The 24,281-nt window shown below is 44.5% G+C and overlaps 1 protein-coding gene across 1 annotated transcript in view; it reads left to right on the top strand.

The window, feature by feature from the left end:
- The window catches only part of CENPC (centromere protein C), a gene marked incomplete at its 3' end in the record, with an annotated part of 540,346 nt that extends 517,089 nt beyond the window's left edge, over positions 1–23,257 (top strand). Inside the window, exon 18 of the transcript XR_014503952.1 lies at positions 23,246–23,257. The remainder of the gene's footprint in view (positions 1–23,245) is intronic.
- Between the last annotated feature and the right edge of the window lie 1,024 nt (positions 23,258–24,281).

The raw sequence follows: 24,281 nt of genomic DNA, 5'->3' as shown, positions 1-24,281 counted from the left end.
TGGGAATGGAGACGAGTTGGACCCCGATAAAGGAGGCTTCTCAACAGCACAAAGCATTCTATTCATGTTCAAGTGAATGTGAGTGGAAGCCCCCACTCCACAAGTGAAATAGTTGGGGACTGGGGGGCAGTGATACGCCCGAGGATGTTGGGGGCAGGACTTGTATGTGTCCCCTTGGCCACACTTTGAGTGTTCATGTGCTGAGGCAAAGGCCTGAGTGCACTTTTTCTCACCCATCTCTATTTTTGCCACATTTTCTCCCACCCCTCTCTCTCCCTCGGTCCCTCTCCCCTGATTTGTATGCTTTTTGTTTAAGCCTTCGCCACCACAAGCTCTTACACTGTCCTTAAATATAGCATTTAAAACTGCCTTGCTAATATCCAGAGGGGCTCAAAAAAATAAAATGCTGTACGTAAATAATTTCCACACATACCCCCACCGTCAGAACTCTATGATATACTGATGCTTTAAGTCATTCTGCAAGCTGGATTGCTGCAAGTCTGCTGGGATGATGTAATAGTCAGGCTAAACAGAATGAATTTTAAAGCAGCATAAAGAAGACTTCAAACACAGAGTTGCTTCAGTGAATTCGTGCTTATGTATTGATTGCATATTGTATTTCCCCCCACAGTTTTAAAAGATGTGTTGGCAGTTCGTATCCAGATTATTGTAGGGGTATGCAATAAGTTGTCAACGAATCAAACAGGTGCATTGACTCCACAAAGAATCCTGTTTCTGAAGCCACAATACATGTTAACTCTCTTTGTTTAGATTACAGCTAATTTCAGGTAGCTTTCAGCCTCATGGAGATTTTGCTTTTGGTTCGTAAGCTCCAAAGAAGTTGGGAAAAGAACGAGATGGCACTGAAGAATAGGGAAGAGTAACGATCAGAGATCTTATGGTTTTCTTCTGCTTAGGCTGTTATTTCAGTTCCGGGTCAATCAATAGTCATTCATACAAAAATGCTGGGGGCATTTTTCTCAATTTTTTTGGTGAATATCCACAATGTAACCACAATGCGAATGTTAAGAAGTCCAGGCAAATTGTATTGAATGCGCAGAACCCCAGAGATAGACTACACACTGCATCTGAAAGTGGAAAATCAAGTCTTATGTGACTGAAGAAGAGTTTGGATTTGATATCCCGCTTTATCACTACCCTAAGGAGTCTCAAAGTGGCTAACATTCTCCTTTCCCTTCCTCCCCCACAACAAACTCTCTGTGAGGTGAGTGGGGCTGAGAGACTTCAGAGAAGTGCGACTAGCCCAAGGTCACCCAGCAGCTGCATGTGGAGGAGCGGGGAAGCAAACCCAGTTCACCAGATTACAAGTCTACCGCTCCTAACCACTACACCACCAAGACACTTGGAAGTGACATAATGCTGTAGGCCAGGGTGGTCCAACATGCAGCCTGAGGGCCCCATGAAACCCTCAGGGCCTTTTTGGCAGGCCACAGCAACGTGTGACGCTCCCCCTCCAGGCTTCCCAAAGCTGGGTAAGTGAGATGCTGGGCTTTGAGAAGGTGGTGTGGGGGCTCTGACAGGGTCCTAGAGTCCTCCTTCCTCCTCTCCAAAGCCTAGTTAGTGCTTTCCCAGCTTTGGGAAGGAGGTGGGAATGCTCCAGGGTCCTGTCTTGCACCCCACAACAAGGCAGTGTTTTTGTGTCAAAGCACTCTAGCAGCCCACTTGGTATTAAATGCTGGACTACATAGGCACATGTTTAGGGAAGTTTTTAACGTTTGGTGTTTTATCACTTTTTTAAAAAAATATTATTAATATTATGTTTTTGGGCTGCCCAGATGGGCAGGATATACATCATCATCATCATCATCATTATTATTATTATTATTATTATTATCATCATCATCATCATCATCATCACAGTACATACCAACAGTGGGACGCGGGCGGCCCTGTGGGTTAAACCACAGAGCCTAGGACTTGCCAATCAGAAGGTCAGTGGTTTGAATCCCCGCGATGAGGTGAGCTCCCGTTGTTCGGTCCCAGCTCCTGCCAACCTAGCAGTTTGAAAGCACGTCAAAGTGCAAGTAGATAAATAGGTACCACTCTGGCAGGAAGGTAAACGGTGTTTCCGTGCGCTGCTCTGGTTAGCCAGAAGCAGCTTGGTCATGCTGGCCACATGACCTAGAAGCTGTGCGCCGGGTCCCTCGGCCTGTAAAGTGAGATGAGCGCTGCAACCCCAGAGTCGGCCACGACCGGACCTAATGGTCAGGGGTCCCTTTACCTTTACCTTACATACCAACAGTGCTTTTTTCAGGGGGTAACTCAAGGAAATGCAGTACCAGCTCTGTTTGTTTGTTTGCTTGCTTGCTTGTTAAAAAGTGTGACACTTACTGTGCCGACTTCATAGTGAACACCGGCACCTATTTTTCTAGAAAAAAAAGAACTGCATACCAAGTTGCACAGTAAAAGTTCCTCTCAGGCAGAGCAAGGAGAGGAAGCAAATGGAAGCCATGATATTCTGTTTTAAGAGGCCAGTGAGGCACCAATAGAGAGTATTCCTCCTGTTTGACCTCAGGCTAATTGTTGCATGAAGAAAAGTATGTACGCATAATCCAACAATCATCATGCACGCCCCCTCCCATAACGTGTTGGCGTTTCTCACACAAAACATTGCATGGGCTCTGTGCAAACCATAAATAATTATTTTGCAGTCAATGAACACCATAGTGTATATAAACATAATTTGGCAAGATTTATTCGTATCCAATTAACCAGATATCAAGTGCATCATGTGGGGCGTGCAATTAAAAAAAAAGTAATTAATTAAATGTGCCTGAAACTGAACAAAAACAATATTTATTTGAACAATATTCCACTTGTTCCTTTCAATTAGATTCTACATTCTTTGACCTCAACAGAGTATATTTTTAGTGATGTGTCATTTGTAAGAAAAGAAAAGTAAAAGATTTATTGTGTGTCTGACTTTTAAGAACTGGGAAACATCCAATTAACAGCAACACTGGAAAGTATAAAATATAATTTTATTTGAAAGGATGCTACTGGGATTGTTTTGATATATGCTCTGTTGGGAAAGAAAAGCACAGTAGTGACAAATAAATTCATAATGCAGGAACGGTAACTAGTATTACTGTGAACACGGATTTGATTGAACACCTACATAAAGCAGGTAACCCAGTGGATATTTCTTTTCTTCCAGTACATCTCTAAAATAAACCATGTAGCAATGCCTCAAAACCCCCAGTACATTTCTCCTTGAAATAGTAGAGTGAAGAGATCTTTTTCTTCAACAGAAATTGTCCTCACCATATATTATGCATCACCGCTAGAGGTAATGTGAACAGTTCATCCTTTGATGTTGAGGGCACTTTTAGCATCAAAGTACACACCAGCTTTTCATCACTAGTCAAGCTCAGTACACAACCCAAGGAGTTGTTTGACCTTGCTTGAAATAAATACTGCAAGTGTTGACGCAACCTCATATAAACAGTTGTCACCGTTCCTACACTTCCCGTTACAGAATTTATCTTCATAGGTGACTAAAAGTAATCTGCAGCTATTGCAGCCTTGCATGGAAGGGAGCGGGGAACCAAAATTAAGGCCAGGTTTGGACCATGTTCTTCATTCCGGGCAGAAGCTTAGACTAGCTCAATGTAATGTCTGGATGTAGCTCTGGGGTTCGTTGTTTTCTTGTGGGAGAGACCTGCTGTATGAACAACATAATGAGAGGAACAAGATTAATGACGGGCCGACCCAAACTTGTTTTATTCAGCAAATTATTTGGAGTAACTGAATTACTGTCCTGGATAGCTGGAAAAATTATCTGGACTCTGGATTTGATTACACCCCTAGACAATTACTTCAATGTGGCTCTTTGTCCCTGTCACGGTCTCAATCCATATTGTATGGGACCTCCTTGTCTTGTTTGGGACTCAGAGGAGACAAAGGATAAAAGTATTTTGTGCCTCCCATGAACCTAATTCAGATTGCTCTCCCCTACAACACACCTGCTATTTAGTTTAACAAACAATTCGTACAATTGCTTCTTTCAAGAATAAAGTTGCGGATAGTTTGGAATTCTTTCAGCTCCTTTTGCCTATGCAGAAACCTACAAATTGCTCTTTCAAAGTTGAATCCAATGACTACCAAAGATGTTCTGCTGCTTATTGGGGGCTGGGATAGGGAGAGACAAGAGAAAAAGAGTATGTGGGGGGAAACCCACGGACTGTGTTGTAGGTTCTATTAAGTACAGTATTTTCCACTCCATAAGACACACTTTTTTCTTCCTAAAAAGTAAGTGGAATTGTTGGTGTGTCTTATGGAGCAAATGCGTGGGCCCTGGAGCCGAATTGCCCAGGGGCAAAAAGCAGGTCATGGTTTGTTTGTTTGTTTGTTTTGGAAAGAGGGAAGTGGGTGTTGAAACAAAGCCACTGATTGGCAAGCGAGATAAGGGATGCTAGCAATAAAGGAGGCTGCCTGGGAGGGGGGAGGTAAAGACAGCGAACTTGCAAGGAGAGGAGACAGGAAGACTAAAGCAATGAGGAGAGAAATTAGAAGAAAAGGAGGAGCAAAAAACTGCTCCAGCTAAGGAAAAGACACTAAGGCAAACAAGAGGGAAGGGAGTGTTGAAAGGAAGCAGCTGATAGGTAAGGGACCAGAAGGGAGATAAGGGATGCTAGCGATAAAGGAGGCTGCTTGGGAGGGGGGAGGTAAAAGCCCATGGATCCTCACGATTTTTACATTGGGTCACCCCAAATTCACCATCAGATCACATAGCATGTTCATGCTGCACCAAAAAAAATCACGCATCCACTGTTTCGTGGGGTGCAATGGTACAAAAACATGGTTACAAAGCACGGATCCACATGGATCCTCAGGATTTTTGCATTGGGCTACCGCAAACTCACTGTCAAATCACATGTCTGTGGCCACAGCATGAACCACAAAAATCATACATCCACTGTTTAGTTCAGAATATTTTTTTCTTGTTTTCCTCCTCTGAAAACTAGGTGCGTCTTATGGTCAGGTGCATCTTATGGAGCGACAAATACGGTACTTGTTTGCGGAGGAATAGCTACTGAAATGCTGTATATTTCACTGTGAATTTCATATCTATTCATACCCTTAGTGGGATAAATGATCACTGTCTCTGATGTGATTCTGTCTTTACTTTAAGGAAATGTATGATTATAAATAAATAAATAAATAGGTGGTTTGCCTCTTGAAATTCAGGTCCTAGCACTTGATAAGCAAGTCATATACACATTTGCTATTAAAAGAAACTGAAAAATTGAGGCCATTTATGTTGATAATTGAGGTTCAGAAAGCTCAGTTCTAAATACGTTCCCCAATGGCACAGTTGCAGCAGTAGTTGCCACACACCCTGGAAGATGAGCCAAGTGAGAGAGAAGCGGGAATCAGAAGAGGTCTGTTCACATAACCCCATCACCACACATTGTGTGTGTGAGAGACTTAGTTTTCTAAAAAGAAAGATTTCTAAAAGAAAAAAAGAGGGAGAGAATAAATGAACAGAGTGCGGTGGGGACACTCCCTCTGCAAATTGGGAAAATAATTTCCCCCTCCAAATATATAAAATATATAAAAGGATGTCACATAGAGGAGGGAGAAAGGTTGTTTTCTGCTGCTCCAGAGAAGCGGACACGGAGCAATGGATCCAAACTACAAGAAAGAAGATTCCACCTAAACATTAGGAAGAACTTCCTGACAGTAAGAGCTGTTCGACAGTGGAATTTGCTGCCAAGGAGTGTGGTGGAGTCTCCTTCTTTGGAGGTCTTTAAGCAGAGGCTTGACAACCATATGTCAGGAGTGCTCTGATGGTGTTTCCTGCTTGGCAGGGGGTTGGCCTCGATGGCCCTTGTGGTCTCTTCCAACTCTATGCTTCTATGAATCTATGATCTGATCTATTGTATGTGTAACCTAGTCAGATTTCAGGTTCCACAACCCCATAACCCTTTCTTTTAACAAATAGGTGTTGGGCAGAAACTGGCATAACATAACATCCCGACTTCTGAGCTCACTCCACCCTGGAACTGAATTTATTAAAATGCTGTGGAGCTTCGTGTGGGCATGGCCTTGTCAAAATAAAATATCTACTGCAATTAAAAGCCAATTTAAAATGCCGAGGTGAAGCAGCAACACATGGAAGGCAGACTGAACGTCTCGTTTTGCAATAAGAACTCCCAGTCTAGTTATTTATTTAAACAGTATTAACTATAAACCAATCACACCACAAAGTCCAGGCTTTCTAACACTCCAGTGCTAGACAGTCAAGCACTAGTAAGATTAAAACTATACTAAATTCATGAAAACTGCAACTTTTTGTTGTTAGCCCCCCCCCCCCAAGAATTCTTGAGCTCCACTTTTCTTCTTGCCCAGAGCAAAGGCCTAAGCTTAATGGCGGCAGCAGTGGATGGAGAAATAATGACATTCTAGAATCAATTCAGAAGCTGGGGTAGCTTTCATAATTCCAGGACTGTCCATGGAAAATCGGGACACTTGGAGGTATGCCTTAAAGTTAAAGGTAAAGGGACCCCTGACCATTAGGTCCAGTTGTGGCCGACTCTGGGGTTGCGGCGCTCATCTCGCTTTATTGGCCGAGGGAGCCGGCGTACAGCTTCCGGGACATGTGGCCAGCATGACTAAGCTGCTTCTGGAGAACCAGAGCAGCACATGGAAATGCCATTTACCTTCCCGCCGGAGCAGTACCTATTTATCTACTTGCACTTTAACATGCTTTCGAACTGCTAGGTTGGCAGGAGCAGGGACCGAGCAACGGGAGCTCACCCCGTTGTGGGGATTCGAACCACCGACCTTCTGATCGGCAAGCCCTAGGCTCTGTGGTTTAACCCACAGCGCCACCCGGTATGCCTTACCCCTCTGTTATATTGGGGCCTCATCTCAGGTAACCCCAGGCGGGGTGCAGCATGCACCTGTGAACTGACATTTGAAAGTCCCTCACAGTAGCCCAGAGTGCTTGACATAGTATTGTTTGAGGCATCGTGGGAAATTTAAAGGGTGACGCACTGTCAGGCTTCGGGGAATCAGATCCCTCCCCCAGTGGCAGTAATTAAGCAGATCAAATGAAAGGTGCGTGCTTACCAGTTAGTTCCTTAATCATCACAGTGAGAGACAAAGGAATGCATATCTCTGTAAAAATGGTGTTGCTCCCAGTAAAGGGTTTACCCCCTCCATCCCCATTAATCTACATCACTCCTAAAATGGGTAATCTGAGCTTGTTGCCACTGAGCTCTCTGTTCTATCACTCTCAAAACCTGTTTAGTTTTAGGTGAAGGGGGGGGGTCAGGAATGCTCTCCAAGGACACTGAATCTGCCAGCTGTCTCTCCCCTGGCATTTCCTCTTCTAGCTGTTCCTCACCCAGTATTTCCCCGCTTTCCCCTTCTGGACTATGCCCTTCTGCAAACCACTGTTCTAAATCAATACTGTCCTCCTGCCCTTGGGAAGATTCTGAAGAAGGGGGCGGCAGCTCCCACCATTCCTCCTCAGTCCAGCTCCTGACACGCACTAACCCACCCATCCAGAGAAAGTGCCAACACGCAGGGGCCCTGGCACCTGGACCTCTGGACCAGAGTGAATCTGCACAAGGTTGTTGCCAGGACTTTAGATAATAAGCACCCCCAAATCTAGACCTAGGGGACATCAGCTCCATCTTAGAACCCTGTGGTCAGCTGCTCAAGACTGAAGGAGGCAGAAAAGAGCTGTTTGCAGAATTCGGCTCATTTGGAGCACAGCATGTGGGTAGCCTACACACAGAATTTCAAAGTACTTCTGAGTATGGAGCACATACACTCTTGCCTTTAACTAATTTAAATTTAATTTTGTGTCTGGAGGAGAGTGGGTGGATAAGTGACTATCCTGGGACTCAGAGGCATTCGCCAGCTCCCTGATGGCCACTTTTGTTGCATGAGGGGGGAGAAAGCAATCTGAATCTACTCCCTGTCACTTTCCGTACTGAAATGGTTGCAGCTGCTCATAAAAAAGCAAAATAATAATCTCGCCGCTCACAGGCATGCATTGGACAAGTCCAAAGGAAGGGAATGAATGCCTCAGATGTGTGGCGTTGAGAGTCAGAGAAAGGAGCAGGTCCCTTTGTATGCAGGCGCTATAACAGGACGAGAAAGACGAATGGAGATCAAGAAGCATTGTTCTGCAAATTACACATTAGTATCGCAACCGGGAATGACACAGTGAATGCCAAGAATGCATTTCAGAATGTGTGCTAGAGCAAATATCTTCAAGTCTCTTGGAGGTGGGGGAAAAAGTGTCAGGTACCAAACACCTTGAACTTTAATCCCTGAGGAGCATCAAGTGCTTATGGCACCCTGGTAGCATAACGTAGGCAGGAAAGTCAAGGATTTCAACCCAGTCAGAAAGTCTGGATGAAACGCCGGGCGCTAGCTGTGCTTGCTTAGGAAGTGAGGTGAGGGCAAAGCTCAACAACACATCACCTCATTTTGCGAAATAATATTCTGCCCTTTGGCTCGGCGAGAACTCTCAGGACAACTTATGATTCTGACATAAACAAACAATGAAAACAACGAATCACAGTGCGATGCAATCTAAAATAGACTAGAACAGCTGGGGAAAAGCAGAGATAAAGACTCGGCTGCCTCAAAATTGGCTGGGGGTGTTGGGTATTTCTAAGCATTCTCTTCCCCCTCCCCACCACCACAAGGTGTTTACAAAACTTTTCAAAACGCTTGAAGGAAATGCTCACAAAACCTGGCCTTTGTTTTGACTGTTTTCATCTTCCGCTGTTGTTAGCCTCTTTAGTTTAAACAAATATGGAAACACTTTAGGAACATTGTAAAGTGCCGTACGTTATATGGTGCAACTAATTTTCTAAAAGAGGCAAGGCATGAGCCATCGAGCATTAACCACTTTCATTGTGGATAACTAACAAAAAGAGTCTAGTATTGCTCCCCACAGGGATGCAGGTGGCGGTGTGGTCTAAGCCACTGAGCCTCTTGGGCTTGCCGATCAGAAGGTCGGCGGTTCGAATCCCCGCGACGGGGTGAGCTGCCATTGCTCAGTCTTGATCCTGCCAACCTAGCAGTTCAAAAGCACGTCAAAGTGCAAGTAGACAAATAGGTACCGCTCCGGCGGGAAGGTAAACGGTGTTTCGGTGCACTGCTCTGGTTCACCAGAAGCAGCTTAATCATGCTGGCCACATAACCCAGAAAAACTGTCTGCGGACAATTGTTGGCTCGCTTGGCCAGTAAAACAAGATGAGCGCCGCAACCCCAGCGTCATTCACAACTGGACTTAACTGTCAGGGGTCGCGACTGTACTTAACTGGAAGTAGAAAGAAACCAGGCAGGTGATTTTTTGGTACACCAATCTCAGAAAATTGCTGATGTATTGACCAGGTTGAATTTGGTTAATGCAAATCCTGTGGACACACCGATGGTAACAGGTTTCCAGGTAGATGATACTGGTGAAGCATTTTCTGACACTACATTGTGGGGGATGTGCTCCTAACTGATTGCATAGGCCCAGAATAGAAAATTTTTCAGCAGGCATTTAAGAGTTGGCACAGAAGGCGCCTGCTGAATTTTATTGGCAGAGGACTGGGCCGATGACACTAGAGGTTCCATTTCTCAGTGTCGTCAAATGAGGCTCACCAACTTGCAGAAGGACCAAGGATGCTCCTGCAAATGATCTGAGTGATCAAGCTGGGATATAAGGGTTCAGGTGAGTCTTGAAATATCCAGGGCTTCATAAATCAGTCCAAGAACCTTGAACGTGGCTTGGTAGCAGATGGGCAACCAGCACACTTGCTGTAATGATGCTGTTGCATGTTCTCAACCAGAAGCTCCCATCAGCAATCTGACCACAGAGTTCTGCACCAGCTGGACCTTCCAAACCAAACCCAAGGGCAGCCCCACATATGGTGCATTACAGTAATCTAGCTAATCTAGTAATCTAACTATGGTGCTCAGGCTATCCCTGTCCTGGAATAGCCATAGTTGGTACAGCAGACAAAACTGGTAAAAGGCACTCCTAGCCACAGAGGACCTCTGGTGCCAATGATGTATCCAGGAGTACCCCGCAAACGACACACTTGCTCCTTCACAGGGAGTGTAGTCCATCCAGAACAGGTAATTTGCCAATTTCCTGAACATGGAAACCACCCACCCCAAGAGCTCTCGTCTTCCCAGGGTTCTTCCCTCTCCTGATTCAGATGTTCTGGAAAAGTACCGTATTTTTCGCCCTATAGGATGCACTTTTCCCCCTCCAAAAATGAAGGGGAAATGTGTGTGCGTCCTATGGGGCGAATGCAGGCTTTTGCTGAAGCCTGGAGAGCGAGAGGCGTCGGTGCGCACCGACCCCTCTCACTCTCCAAGCTTCAGGGAGCTCTTCGCAAGCCTTGCGTGCCAGGTGGGAGTTGCCGCCAGGCCCGCAAGGCTTGCGGGCAGCAGTCTGCAGCCCAAAGCACAGGGCACCCTCCGGAGGGCGCCCCGTGCTTCGCGCAGATGTCTGCAAGCCTTGCGCGCCCAGCGGGAGTTGCCGCCGGGCACGCAAGGCTTGCGGATAGCAGCCTGTTCTGCGGGCTGGGGGGGAATAATTTTTTTTTATTCATTTCCCCCCCCCAAAAAAAAACGAGGTGCGTCCTATGGGCCGCTGCGCCCTATAGGGCGAAAAATACAGTAGATCTCCTAATGATCACACGCAATGGCTTCATATAGGTATTAAATAGCAGCGGGGAGAGAATAGTACCCTGCAAAACTATTTATTTATTACACTTTAATACCATTCTTCATGGTTCTTCCACCCCCGCCAACACTGTTTTATCTTCACAGTATCTCAGTGAGTTAGTTTAGCAGTTAAGCTGAGAGAGAAGCATTTGTTAATTCACACGTTTATGTCCTGCCTTCCTCTTAGAGACTCTTAAGGCAACACAAAGCAAAATTGAAGAACAGTAAAAAAAAAAAAAGCATTAAATATTATTAATATAAAACAGCTACAAGAGAAAACTTAAAAGAGCAGAGCCAAAATATAATTTAAACAAATAAAATATATTTGGTCTTAAAAGACATGTTGCAGCTTCTTACCGAGTAGCAAGCAGTGAGGTAACCATATGAGACTCTGGGGAGGGCAAATGCATGTTTTCCCAGTGAAAGTGTTAATACAAATATAAAAAAAATAAAACCGCTCAGCCCTTAAAAGCCAATGCCTAGAAAGTGTGTAGCAAAGTTAAGTGTGGATGAACCCTTATAGTGAAGATTTGTCTTCAAAAGGAATGTTTTCATGGTCTCATATAACCACAATGCTTAAGTCTAATTAATGCATGAAAGGGTTAAGACCATAGAGTAAGCTGTCCTGCCAGGTTTCGCTAGGTCACTCCCCCTCACTTTGAAAGTAAGGTAATCAAGGCTTTTCTTCATCTTCAGTCTACCGGAAAAGCTCAGCATGTAAAAAGGTCTGAGCTGGTTGTTGCAGCTGAGATTGCATAACTCTAATAATGCTCTCTTGAGTTCCTGTACCAATAATTCAGGAACTTTCACCACTGTAACTAAGCCAAGCTTTACTGCCTGTGTTTTCTGACTGATGTATGGAAAAGCACATGAAGCTGACCTTTGGAGAGTTTGTAAGTAAACCATTTTTAACTTACCAAAAATGTGGTATTTTTCTATGAAGAGAGAAGTTTTGGAATTCATAAGGGCATATATTAAAGGCCGAACAGCCTATATTTCCACACTTTGCTGCATGTTTTGTGACTTTAAATTTCTCTCGCCAAAGACTACTTTCCTCAAACTTAGATCCTGGCATAGGGGAATTCTTCTTTTTAATACTTATTTCCAGTGCTATTTTTTCTAGAAAATAGGTTCTGGAACTCACCATGAATGCCTCCCCTGTTCTCCTATACAGTGGTACCTCGGGTTAAGAACTTAATTCGTTATGGAGGTCCGTTCTTAACCTGAAACTGTTCTTCACCCGAGGTACCACTTTAGCTAATGGGGGCCTCCCGCTGCCGCCGCGCAATTTCTGTTCTCTCTTTTTTTAAAAAAATATTTTTTATTAACAGGCCAATCACATCACATTATCCAAATCACATTAGTTCCAAATTATACAGCCAAATTTTTAATTTTGTTGGGGGTACCCATGCATCAAGCTCCGCATGAGTCCAAAACTCCGAACAAATCCAAGCATCACTTATATTACTGCTTTAATTAGACAGTTCTATCCAGTTCAATCCAGATAGTCCTTTATTACTTCCTTTCTCTTCTTGTTGTTATCGTATGTTCCTTTCTTTGCGATCTCTGATAATTTTCACAAGCAGATTGAAAACAGGCATCCTCTGTGTGGGATTTGTACTCTCCAAAGATCATATCACTCAGGGGCAGCCTCTGTTCAACGCTTCCATAAAAAAAAAAAAAATCTTTGGTCTGTCCTTTACTTTTCTCAGGCTTGCCAAATAAATCAAATGAATCAGGAGGCTCTGTCAGGTCAAGCTTGCGTTCCAACATTCCTTCTCTTTCGAACGATCCTGATTCTCCTCCCCCTGTCCTTCTTTCTCCGGCAAGCCTGTCTTGGCGAGACGCCATTTTTTAACTGCGTCATAAAAATGTTCCTCTTTCTCACTGTTCACCAATCCTCTCTCCTGTTATAATCCATCCCACACAGCTCTTGAATTCCTGCTTGTGATTAGTAAAAACGCAACGATCTTATTTCTATCTGGGGTGAAGGGTTATTAATATCACTTCGTGCAAAGAAAAAAAAAGTTTTTTCCTCCACCCCCCCTTTCATTCCAAACATACAGTCTCCTAGTGGTGATTCATCAGAAGATTTACTTATTCATCCGTCACTCCCGGTCACAGAGATGCAATCGTTCCAATCGTATGTTTGCGCAATTTCTGTTCTCATCCTCAAGCAAAGTTCTTAACCCGAGGTACTATTTCTGGGTTAGCGGAGTCTGTAACCTGAAGCATCTGTAACTCAAGGTACCACTGTAATAGCAATGGCGCCTACCTGAGAGGTGCCAGAACTGAGTCCCAGCTGGAAAAAAACCTGCTTTTTTTTCCTTGCCAACCAACCAACAAGAATCACCTATAAATGCAAGTTTGCCTCATACTCTTTAATTTTTGCATCATACAGCCAGCATCTTCCATTAGAGAGAAAGTGCTTGCAACTTTTGCCTTGTATTCATTTTCCATTTCCAGTGGCTGCTCAGTATTGTAACTTTTAAGTAAAAGCCAGCAGCTTCTGGCAAGTGTTTCATCTTCTACTTCCTCGAGTCTTATGGTTACTCCCTCAATGCACAGTTCCTGATGTGAATCACCCCTAGACTAGTTTCCCCCATTATCCAAGTCTATTCACCTGTAATGGAAAGGTAATGGTTCCAATCCTTTTTCCTGTGCTGACTGCTTGTGCAGCCTGTGGAAAGACACAAGGGAAGAATTCACTCTTCATTTTGGAGGGAAGTTGTGAATTTTCAGATCTATTAAAAACTTCATTTTTCAAGCTGCTCCTGAATGAAGGATTTCAGTCCTTCCCTGGAGCGCCTTTCATGAAATGGCCTCCCCAGTTCTTCCATCCATTAATTTGGGGCACTATTGTAGATCTAGTTAATATTGTTTAATATCATTTAAATATTGTTGATGGAGACAATGGGTGTGGCCTCTCCTCATTCCAGTCCCTCGCTGTCAGCTTATCGCTTCTTTCACTGACCAATCTGGACTAAGAAAAGATTGATTCAGACATTAAAAGAGCCAAAATTTATAGAAGAATTTTTTTAAAGAATAAATGGCAAAATGGACCACCCACTAATAGCACTGAGAACTTGAGAGATTGTTTTCATTCAGCCTTACTCAGCTTTTAAAGAAGCGTTCAAAATACATCCTTGTGGTTTCTCTGGAGGAGAAGAACGTGGACTTTAGTAAAAGGCAAACAGAACAGAAAGCTTCTTTTAAGAAATAAAAATAAAAAAACAAGCCACCCACAATGTTTCAGGTCTTTCTTACAAATTATTAAAGGAAATAAAACATTAACAAAACAAAACAAAATTCAGGTCACCTCTAACAGTTATAGTCCTAACCTGGAACATGGAATGACTCGAAAAGCTGGAACAGAGCAATTAGCTGGCACAGATGTATCATGGCTTGCAATAAAAGTCAACCTACAGTAAAATACTTCGGCACTAAATTGACCACCCCATAATAAAGCTCCACAAGGAAATTACACTTCCAAACTCACTCTGTCACTTCCTTGAATCACTGCAGGGCCTGCCACATGCCACAGCTATAAAAATTCCAAGTCAAATGGCAGCTGGATTCCTCGGATGCACCTCAGCTATATTAAACAAGCGAAATACTCATCAATGTGGCCTGGGAGTGTGTACCTGAGAAGAGAGAGTTTCTTTATTTCAAGGACAACTTGTGAGGTAAGATACATTGCACGGACAGGGGGAGTCCCCAAAAACCTAGGCGGCCCCCGTGTAGAATAACGACTCAAGGCAATGTGCTATGGGATTAAAATTGGCCACAACTTTATTATGTTTCAGATGTGGCTCAGGCATTGGGCTCAGGCATTGGGTGTTTATTGCTCTTAGTCCCCCACTGGGGATCTGGGGAACATCAGGGTTATCCAGAGTGGGGGGGGGATGGGCTGGCTCTGGAGAACAAATGTTCAAGCAGAGAGAGCCCACCCCCATTACACTGCCGTCACAGGGGAGAGCACTGACAACGTCTGGAGAAGAGGAGGTTAAGGGGTGATATGATAGCCATGTTCAAATATATAAAAGGATGTAACATAGAGGAGGGAGAAAGCTTGTTTTCTGCTGCTCCAGAGAAGCGGACACGGAGCAATGGATCCCAACTACAAGAAAGAAGATTCCACCTAAACATTAGGAAGAACTTCCTGACAGTAAGAGCTGTTCGACAGTGGAATTTGCTGCCAAGGAGTGTGGTGGAGTCTCCTTCTTTGGAAGTCTTTAAGCAGAGGCTTGACAACCATATGTCAGGAGTGCTCTGATGGTGTTTCCTGCTTGGCAGGGGGTTGGACACGATGGTCCTTGTGGTCTCTTCCAACTCTATGATTCTATGATTCTAACCTCTAGGTATACGGCCTAAGCCTCCCCTCAAAACAACCCCTTTAACGGGGAACCCTGGTATCGCCACTGCAAAGAGGAGGGGTGTGTGGGTCACTGCTACACCCCCACCCCCATTTAGGGAAGATAGACTAAAGGATTCTGCCCAAGGCCTGATACCGCCAAAGTTGTGATGTTTTGCTATGGGAAAGGCAAACCTGCCAATGCAGGAGAATTCCTTTCCGGCCCTTCAACAGCAAACTTGACGTAGCAGCGCCCGTGTACCTGTGGAGAAGAGGTTAACCTGCAAAAGAAGGTGGGTGAGGGTGGGTGGGGTAGGAGAAGCTCTGGAGCCAACTGACGCTTCCCAGATAAGATCCTCCCCCTATTGTGTGGGCAGGTGGTCCCTCCCCGTACCTGGCCTGATCACCTTGGCAACGCCTCCCCAGGTGGGATTGGGCAACTTGCAGAGGTAGGTGGAGACCTCCAGGTATCCCACCTGGGGAAGGGAAAGCCAAGCCTGTGTTAATGGTGCCGCATAGGGTCCCGGGGGCTGCGCACGACCATGCAAAGGGCACCCCCCCCATTTAATGTGGGGAGTGATCATTGCAGCCTCAGGTGGGATCTCTGTCAAAAGGAACCAGAGGTTTCCTCACTGGAAAAGCAGCTGATGGAAGGGAGGAGTGTTGGGGAAGGAGGGCTGGCCGTTCAACAGCTGCAGCAGTGTCCCTGAGTTCAGCATTTAGCTTCCCCCAATAGGCCTGAATGGCAAGTATCTGCAAATAAGGGGGAAATTAAAGGAGTGGTGTAATATTAGGCGTAGTGTGGAAAATATATATAATATAATATAATATAATATAATATAATATAATATAATATAATATAATATAATATAATAATAATAATATAGGGCCAGCAAACTGAGTTGGAGATGCAGAACAGACAGATGCAGAACTCTCCCTGCCTCCCAGTAATGACTGTTGTAATAATTTAGATTGTTGTTACTCGTTACAGTGGTACCCCGCAAGACGAATGCCTCGGAAGACGAAAAACTCGCTAGACGAAAGGGTTTTTCGTTTTCTGAGGTGCTTCGCAAGACGGATTCTCCTAAGGGCTTGCTTCGCTAGACGAAACGGCCCTGCCTCTTGTGTCATGGCGATGGTCACTGCACGCACGCACGCTCGCTTCCCCGCTCCTCCGGCTCCCTCCCACCTTCCGGCTGACGGTTAGTGCCTCGCGCCGCTGCCCACCCCCCTCGCGCGCTCCCCTCAGAGAGCCGTTGCTGCCAGCAGCCAGTGTTGCAGCCAGAGTCGCGCTCCTGAGCCCCGCCGCCCTCCAGAAGCCGCGTCTCACGGTGGCCACAACGCGCCGGTGAGTCCGAGGTACCGGCTGCAGCAGCTGTCCTGCTTCTCCCCTCCCCTCCCCGCTGTTTTCAGTGTTTAAATGCAGTGGTGCTTTGCAAGACGAAAAAACTCGTAGAACGAAAAAACTCGCGGAACGAATTAATTTCATCTTGCGAGGCACCACTGTACTCAGAGTGAAATGCAAGTTCATTGGGCAAAATGGAGTCCCACAGTCTTTGGATGTCAACAATCCAATTTGTTGTTGTTGTTTAGTCGTTCAGTCGTGTCCGACTCTTCGTGACCCCATGGACCAGAGCACGCCAGGCACTCCTGTCTTCCACTGCCACCCGCAGTTTGGTCAGACTCATGTTTGTAGCTTCGAGAACACTGCCCAGCCATCTCATCCTCTGTCGTCCTCTTCTCCTTATGCCCTCAATCTTTCCCAACATCAGGGTCTTTTCCAGAGAGTCATCTCTTCTCATGAGATGGCCAAAGTATTGGAGCCTCAGCTTCACGATCTGTCCTTCCAGTGAGCCCTCAGGGCTGATTTCCTTAAGAATGGATGCGTTTGATCTTCTTGCACAACAATCCAATTACAGTTGGTATAATGACTCTGGACTAACAGATAGAGGAGGAAGAGTTATTCTGGATGTTTGCTGTGTTAAGAGATAAATACCCCTTATTGGAGATGGCCCAGCGGCAATATTTGCAATGGCTTTTTTAAAAAATTAATAACCCTGTTTGAACCAGCAGCCATTACAGAATCTAAGACAGTGGTGTCCAAACTTTTTTCAAAGAGGGCCAGATTTGTTGAAATGAAGAGCCGTGAGGGCCGACCAAAGGGCCGACCAAAGTTGTTGAGCTTTTATTTAGGATCGAAGTTATTGAGCTTTTTAAAGGATTGATTAGATCCCCAAAACAGACTTTGGACACACCTGATCTAAGACACCAGATATATTGGCTAAACCCTTTGAGACTGAAAATCTAGTGAGTACTTTTTATACATACAGTGGTACCTCGGGTTAAGTACTTAATTCGGAGGGAGGTCTATATGTGTATATAGGGGTGATGTTAATAAGATGATGTTATATGTGTATATAAGATGAGGTCTATATGTTTATATAGGGGTGATGTTAATAAGATGATGTAACTAAAGAATGATTGTAATGGAAATTTATATTATTTTATTTTGTTTATTTATGTTTGTTTTTGTTCATGGTTTGTCTAATCAAAATCAATAAAAAAGAAACTGGAAAAAAAAATCGTTCCGGAGGTCCGTACTTAACCTGAAACCGTTCTTAACCTGAAGCACCACTTTAGCTAATGGGGCCTCCTGCTGCTGCCGCTGCACCACCAGAGCACGATTTCTGTTCTCATCCTGAAGCAACGTTCTTAACCTGAAGCACTATTTCTGGGTTAGTGGAGTCTGTAACCTGAAGCATATGTAACCTGAAGCGTATGAAACCCGAGGTACCACTGTTCCTATATTACTTAGGCAACAGGATAATGTTTTAGCTTCTGTAGCAAACATGTCAATTGATTTTAAATTGTATCTTATACAACAACAACAAAAATATTTATAATTTATTGGACTGTGTTATATTTGTATAGAAAAGGACTATCTATGACAACTTCTTCTTCTTCTTCTTCTTCTTCTTCTTCTTCTTCTTCTTCTTCTTATTATTATTATTGCAGGGGGTTGCAGGGGTTGGACTAGATGACCATTGGGCCCCTTCCAGCTCTAGGATAATTCTTCTTTGAATCATGTTCATGCAATGCAGTTTTAGGAGAAAGTACTAAATTGTATGAGTATTACTTTGAGGGGAAAGCTAGCATTGTCAAGGGATAATATTCTTTTAAAATATCTACCTGCTGTATGGAATTTGACAACTGGTCAGTGGAAATGGATTTTTTTATCCCCTCACTACGGCTAAAACTCTGATACTGATCCACTGGAAAGATAAATCTATGACTCCCTTTAATCAATGGATAGAAGACATGACATATGTCTTGCAACATATGAACAGATTGCTTATAGGCATGGACTGTGTATGGACAGCAGCAGCAACAACAACAATTTATTACTTATACCCCACCCATCTGGCCTGGCCTCCCCAGCCACTCTGGGCAGCTTCCAACAGGATATTAAAAACACAAAAAACATCAAAAATTTTAAACTTCCCTAAACAGGGCTGCCTTCAGATATATTCTAAAAGTCAGATAGTTGTTTATTTTCTTGACATCTGATGGGAGGGCGTTCCACAGGGCAGGTGCCACCACCGAGAAGGCCCTCAGCCTGGTTCCCTGTAACTTCGCTTCTTGCAGCGAGGGAACCGCCAAAAGGCCCTTGAAGCTGGACCTCAGTGTCCGGGCAGAATGATGGCAGTGGAGACGCTCCTTCAGGTATACTGATAGATATTATGATAGCTGGAAAGCATTTATACAAAATATAGTAGGTTACAAATAATTGTATATGTATTAGAATAAAAATGTCATGTATATACCATTGTGTTAGATAAATATGTATAGAATTATAATGTTTTCCTCCTTTTTATATATATTGTTTGTATTTTTAGTGCATGTTTTTGTTTCTTTTTTGTTGGTTTTTTGTTTAACTGAAATATTTTTTTAATAAATAAATAAATAAAAACAATTCAAATGCAGTTACTTGCATGCATTGGCCTGCCTTAGAGTACGTGCAAAAGGTTGATTGTTATGAATCTTGCTTTCCAATTAATGCTGCTCTGCAATTTTGTTGTTGTTTAGTCGTTTAGTTGTGTCCGACTCTTCGTGACCCCATGGACCAGAGCATGCCAGGCACTCCAGTCTTCCACTGCCTCCCGCAGTTTGGTCAAACTCATGCTGGTAGCTTCGAGAACACTGTCCAACCATCTCGTCCTCTGTCGTCCCCTTCTCCTTGTGCCCTCCATCTTTCCCAACATCATGGTCTTTTCCAAGGAGTCTTCTCTTCTCGTGAGGTGGCCAAAGTATTGGAGCCTCAGCTTCAGGATCTGTCCTTCCAGTGAGCACTCAGGGCTGATTTCCTTAAGAATGGATGCATTTGATCTTCTTGCAGTCCATGGGACTCTCAAGAGTCTCCTCCAGCACCATAATTCAAAAGCATCAAAAGCATCAATTCTGCTCTGCAATAATGACTGCCAACACCAGAATTTGGAAATGTTCACCTTTAACGCTTAACATCTGTGCTTTCAGGTCTTCAAAGTTTTCCACGTGTATCATGCAGTTATAATCCTTACAACAGCCCTAGTAAGTCAGGTTATGCAGAGGAGTGCATTTAAGGAGCAGACTTGCATAGTAAGTGTTTTCTCTTTTGCCAATTTAGTTATATCAGAATATTAATGAAGATTAGCACCTTTTGACTGTGGCTGTTTCAGAAGTAATTGACAGCGCAATTATTTCAGCCTTCTTTTTATAATTCCCTTTTTCTCTTTTTGGAAAAAGGAATTAACTTCTACTAGGGGGAAAAAATGTTCCCTGGGCAAAGGCACAGCAGAGGTTTTTCACTAGCAACTTATTGAACTTCCATTACCAATCTTCTCAAGTGTTGGGGGTTTTTTATTTCCATTTTCTGCAGTGCTTTATTTTAAGAAAATACATAGGACTTCTATTGTGAAGCATTTTAAATGCTGGGGATTATGGTGTTATTCAATATCAGCATTGCAAACAGCGATATATAAGCTGCACGTACATATGTATGTGGGGATAAGTCCTAATGAAATTGTGGGGCTTACTTCTTAGTAAATATGTTGTAGATTCTTTATATGTTTAGATTCATACATCTTATTCCTTACAATCTCAATAATGACTACTGAACAAATCGGCCCCCAAACGCCACAAAGTGAGTGTTCCGGTTTGCGAATGTTTTTCGGAAGCTGAATGTCCGAGTGCAGGAAGCTCCTGCAGCCAATTGGAAGCCGTGTCTTGGTTTCTGAACCATTTTGGGAGTCGAACGGACTCCTGGAACAGATTAAATTCGAGAAGCAAGGTACCACTGCATTCCTCACCCAAGTAGGGATACGTGTGTGAAAGCCTGTGTCGGTCTGCATGTATCAGCTAGTAAGATCGAGGTTGGCATCTGTCTGTCTTGGGAGACAATGGAGGAGTAAACCTTTGGGGATGAAGTCAAACCATGGAGAGTTACAGCACCTGCTGTGGCTGTGGAGACCAATAAGGGAGAGACATGTTTTGTTGCAGTTGGGGCAGATAAAGGCATCTGTTTGTGCTGATGCATGTGTGCCCATGGTGTTTCTTTTCTCTGGGCTCCTCCCAGTGGTCATTCCTCCTCTGACTTATTTTCAAAAGCAGCTTATATTTTCCAGAGGGAAGGCCATACAGCCAAAATAATGCAGAGTCCTGCAGTATCTCCTAAGCGCTGCCTCCATATTTTTGGTTACCAAAAAATTGATAGATTAAAGCCTGCTTTTTCTGATGCATGGAAAGTTATCCTCAGTTAGATAATGCTGGGCTCTCATCCATTAAAGTTTGTCACAACAAATACAGTGGTCTTTAAATTAAAACAAGATTCTTTGCTTTTTTGTATTTTCTGTTTCAAGGATCAGTAAGAAAATTGTATCTTCTTTGGTGGCAAAATTCATTCAGCCTTGGAAGAGAATAAGATGAACACACACACACACACAATTAAAACTCTTCAAAATGACAGAAGGCAGTGATGGTTTTTTGTGTGTGTTTTTAATACTACTGGTGTCTTTTGTGATGACTAACAATCACTGTTTCATGGCACCAAGTGAAATCTTCATTAGCAGGAAGTGATAACAGCAGGCCTGAATATCCGCCAAAAAGAGATCTTTATCAAACATACTGAGAAGGTCAGAAATAAGATGCTCCTCTTGTTGGTTTTCCATTGCTTGAGTACGGAGTGTCACATCAAATTAGGTTCAACCTGAAGCTGTTGCTTCCTTGTTCTATGAGAGGCATCTCAGTCAAATAATGCATTACATGATAAATTGCTCCTAGGCTCTTACAGTTCAGTATCAGGATTTTATGTTTTGCCATGATGGGAAAATCCTGCACATAGAAAACTGTGTCAGGCAGAAGGCCATACTCTCCCACATTTCTCCAGTGAAAATAAAAAGGTAAAGGTAAAGGTACCCCTGCCCGTACGGGCCAGTCTTGCCAGACTCTAGGGTTGTGCGCTCATCTCACTCTATAGGCCGGGAGCCAGCGCTGTCCGCAGACACTTCCGGGTCACGTGGCCAGTGTGACAAGCTGCATCCGGTGAGCCAGCGCAGCACACAGAACGCCATTTACCTTCCCGCTGGTAAGCGGTCCCTATTTATCTACTTGCACCCGGAGGTGCTTTCGAACTGCTAGGTTGGCAGGCGCTGGGACCGAATGACGGGAGCGCACCCCGCCGCGGGGATTCGAACTGCCGACCATGCGATCGGCAAGTCCTAGGCGCTGAGGTTTTACCCACAGCACCACCCGCGTCCCTATCCAATGAAAATAGGGACATTGTATTCCGTAATAATAGTTTCACTATTTATACCCTACCCATTTGGCGCAATTGCCCCAGCCACTCTGGGAGGCTTACAACACATATAACAAACATAATTCAACATTCAACATTAAAAAAAACTTCCCTATACAGGGTTGCTTTCAGATAGCTCAAGGGTCAGATAACTCTCTACCCTCCAACATTTCTCTGATGAAAATAGTGGCATCCTACCATACCCTCAGGACGCAGGTGCCACTGTGGGTTAAACCACAGAGCCTAGGACTTGCCAATCAGAAGGTCGGTGGTTCGAGTCCCCGCGATGGGGTGAGCTCCCATTGCTCGGTCCCAGCTCCTGCCAACCTAGCAGTTCGAAAGCACATTAAAGTGCAAGTAGATAAATAGGTACCGCTCCGGCGGGAAGGTAAATGGTGTTTCTGTGCGCTGCTCTGGTTTGCCAGAAGTGGCTTAGCCATGCTGGCCACATGATCCGGAAGCTGTATGCCGGCTCCCTCGGTCAATAAAGTGAGATGAGCGCCACAACCCCAGAGTCGGTTACAACTGGACCTAACGGTCAGGGGTCCCTTTACCTTTACCGTGCCCTCAAACATTTCTCCAATGAAAATAGGGATGTCCTAAGGAAAAGCAGGACATTCTGGGATCAATTCAGAAACTAGGACAGCTTCTGTAAATCTGGGGCTGTCCCTGGAAAATAGGGACACTTGGAGGTGGGGTCAGGAAGGCTCCAAGACATCACGTTTTATATACATGGGGAATTGCTTTGCTGAGGGAGCACATTCAGTCACCTAGCTCTGAGGTGGCACAAGAGCTGCAAAGTGTTTCTCCTGATTTGTGAAGGCATTATGCATGAGGGAAGGTCAGACACAGATAGCCCCTTTCCATTGGGTGGCTCAACTCAACCCCCTTTATTTAAAGCATGTGTTTATTTAATGCGTAAATGACTTATTGGTTGACCATGAAGAGAATTTGACCACATTATCTAGATGAGGATTATGTAGCGTATGTTTGCACTACAGTGGTGCCTCGCAAGACGAAAAGAATCCGTTCCGTGAGTCTCTTCGTCTTGCGGTTTTTTTCGGTCTTGCAAAGCAAGCCCATTAGCGGATTAGCACTATTAGTGCTATTAGCGCTATTAGCAGTTTAGCGGCTATTAGCGGCTATTAAAGGTTTAAGGGATTAGCGGATTAGCTGCTAAAAGGCTATTAGCAGCTATTAAAGGCTTAAGGGATTAGCAGATTAGCTGCTAAAAGGCTATTAGCGGTTTAGATCAGCTGATAAGCGGCTTAGATCAGCTGTTAAGCGGCTTAGTGATCAGCTGTTAAGCGGCTTAGCGAACAGCTGTTAAGCGGCTTAGGGGCTTGGGAAAAGGGGGGGGGAACCCCAGGAATCGCAAGACATTTTCGTCTTGCGAAGCAAGCCCATAGCAAATTCGTTTTGCGAAGCACCTCCAAAACGGAAAACCCTTTCGTCTAGCGGGTTTTCCGTCTTGCGAGGCATTCGTCTTGCGGGGCACCACTGTACATACCTCAAGGGCTGCCTCTCTGCAATAATTAACCTGGACCCTACTATCATCTCAGGCCCTTCTTCCTGTGCCTTCTTCGTGAGAGGTCAAGAAGGTAGCAACACGAGAATGGGTCTTCCTTACGTTGGCTCCCCATCTGTGAATGGCTCTCCCCAGGGAAGCTCAACTGGCACCTTTGTTACATCTCTTTAGGTGCCAATTGAAAACATTCCTCTTCTTCCAGGGCTTTGGCTAATTAAACAATCTATGGCCTTTTAAGAGGGACGCATGTGGCACTGTGGGTTAAGCCGCAGAGCCTAGGACTTGCCAATCACAAGGTCGGCGGTTCGAATCCCCACAACAGGGTGAGCTCCCGTTGCCTGGTCCCTGCTCCTGCCAACCTAGCAGTTTAAAAGCACAAAGTGCAAGTAGATAAATAGGTACCTCTCCTGCGGGAAGGTAAACAGTGTTTCAGTGCACTGCTTTGGTTCACCAGAAGCGGCTTAGTCATACTGCCCACATGACCTGGAAGCTGTTTGTGGACAAGCGCCAGCTCCCTTGGCCAGTAAAGCGAGATGAGCGCCGCAACCCCAGAGTCGGCCACGACTGGACCTAATGGTCAGGGGTCCCTTTACCTTTACCTTTTATGGCCTTTTAAACTGTGGAGGTACTTTTTGCTTGTTAGTATGCTGTGCTTTCATATGGGCAGTATATAAATGAAACAAACCAACAAACCAACTTTTCACCCTTGAAATTTGAGGGAAGGGCAACAGGCCAGTTGGAAGTTCAATGCCTATTACCATCACAATGTATGCCCCTTCCTTCCTTCCTTCCTTCCTTCCTTCCTTCTCCTCCTCAAAAGGAATCACAGGGTGGGAGACTTGCCTGAGAAGATT

This window comes from Podarcis tiliguerta, assembly GCF_965153285.1.
Source record: "Podarcis tiliguerta genome assembly, chromosome: 13".
NCBI classification, from domain to species: Eukaryota; Metazoa; Chordata; class Lepidosauria; order Squamata; family Lacertidae; genus Podarcis; species Podarcis tiliguerta.
Note: the sequence above shows the minus strand (reverse complement) of the source record. Positions and strands in the feature narration are given on the sequence as shown.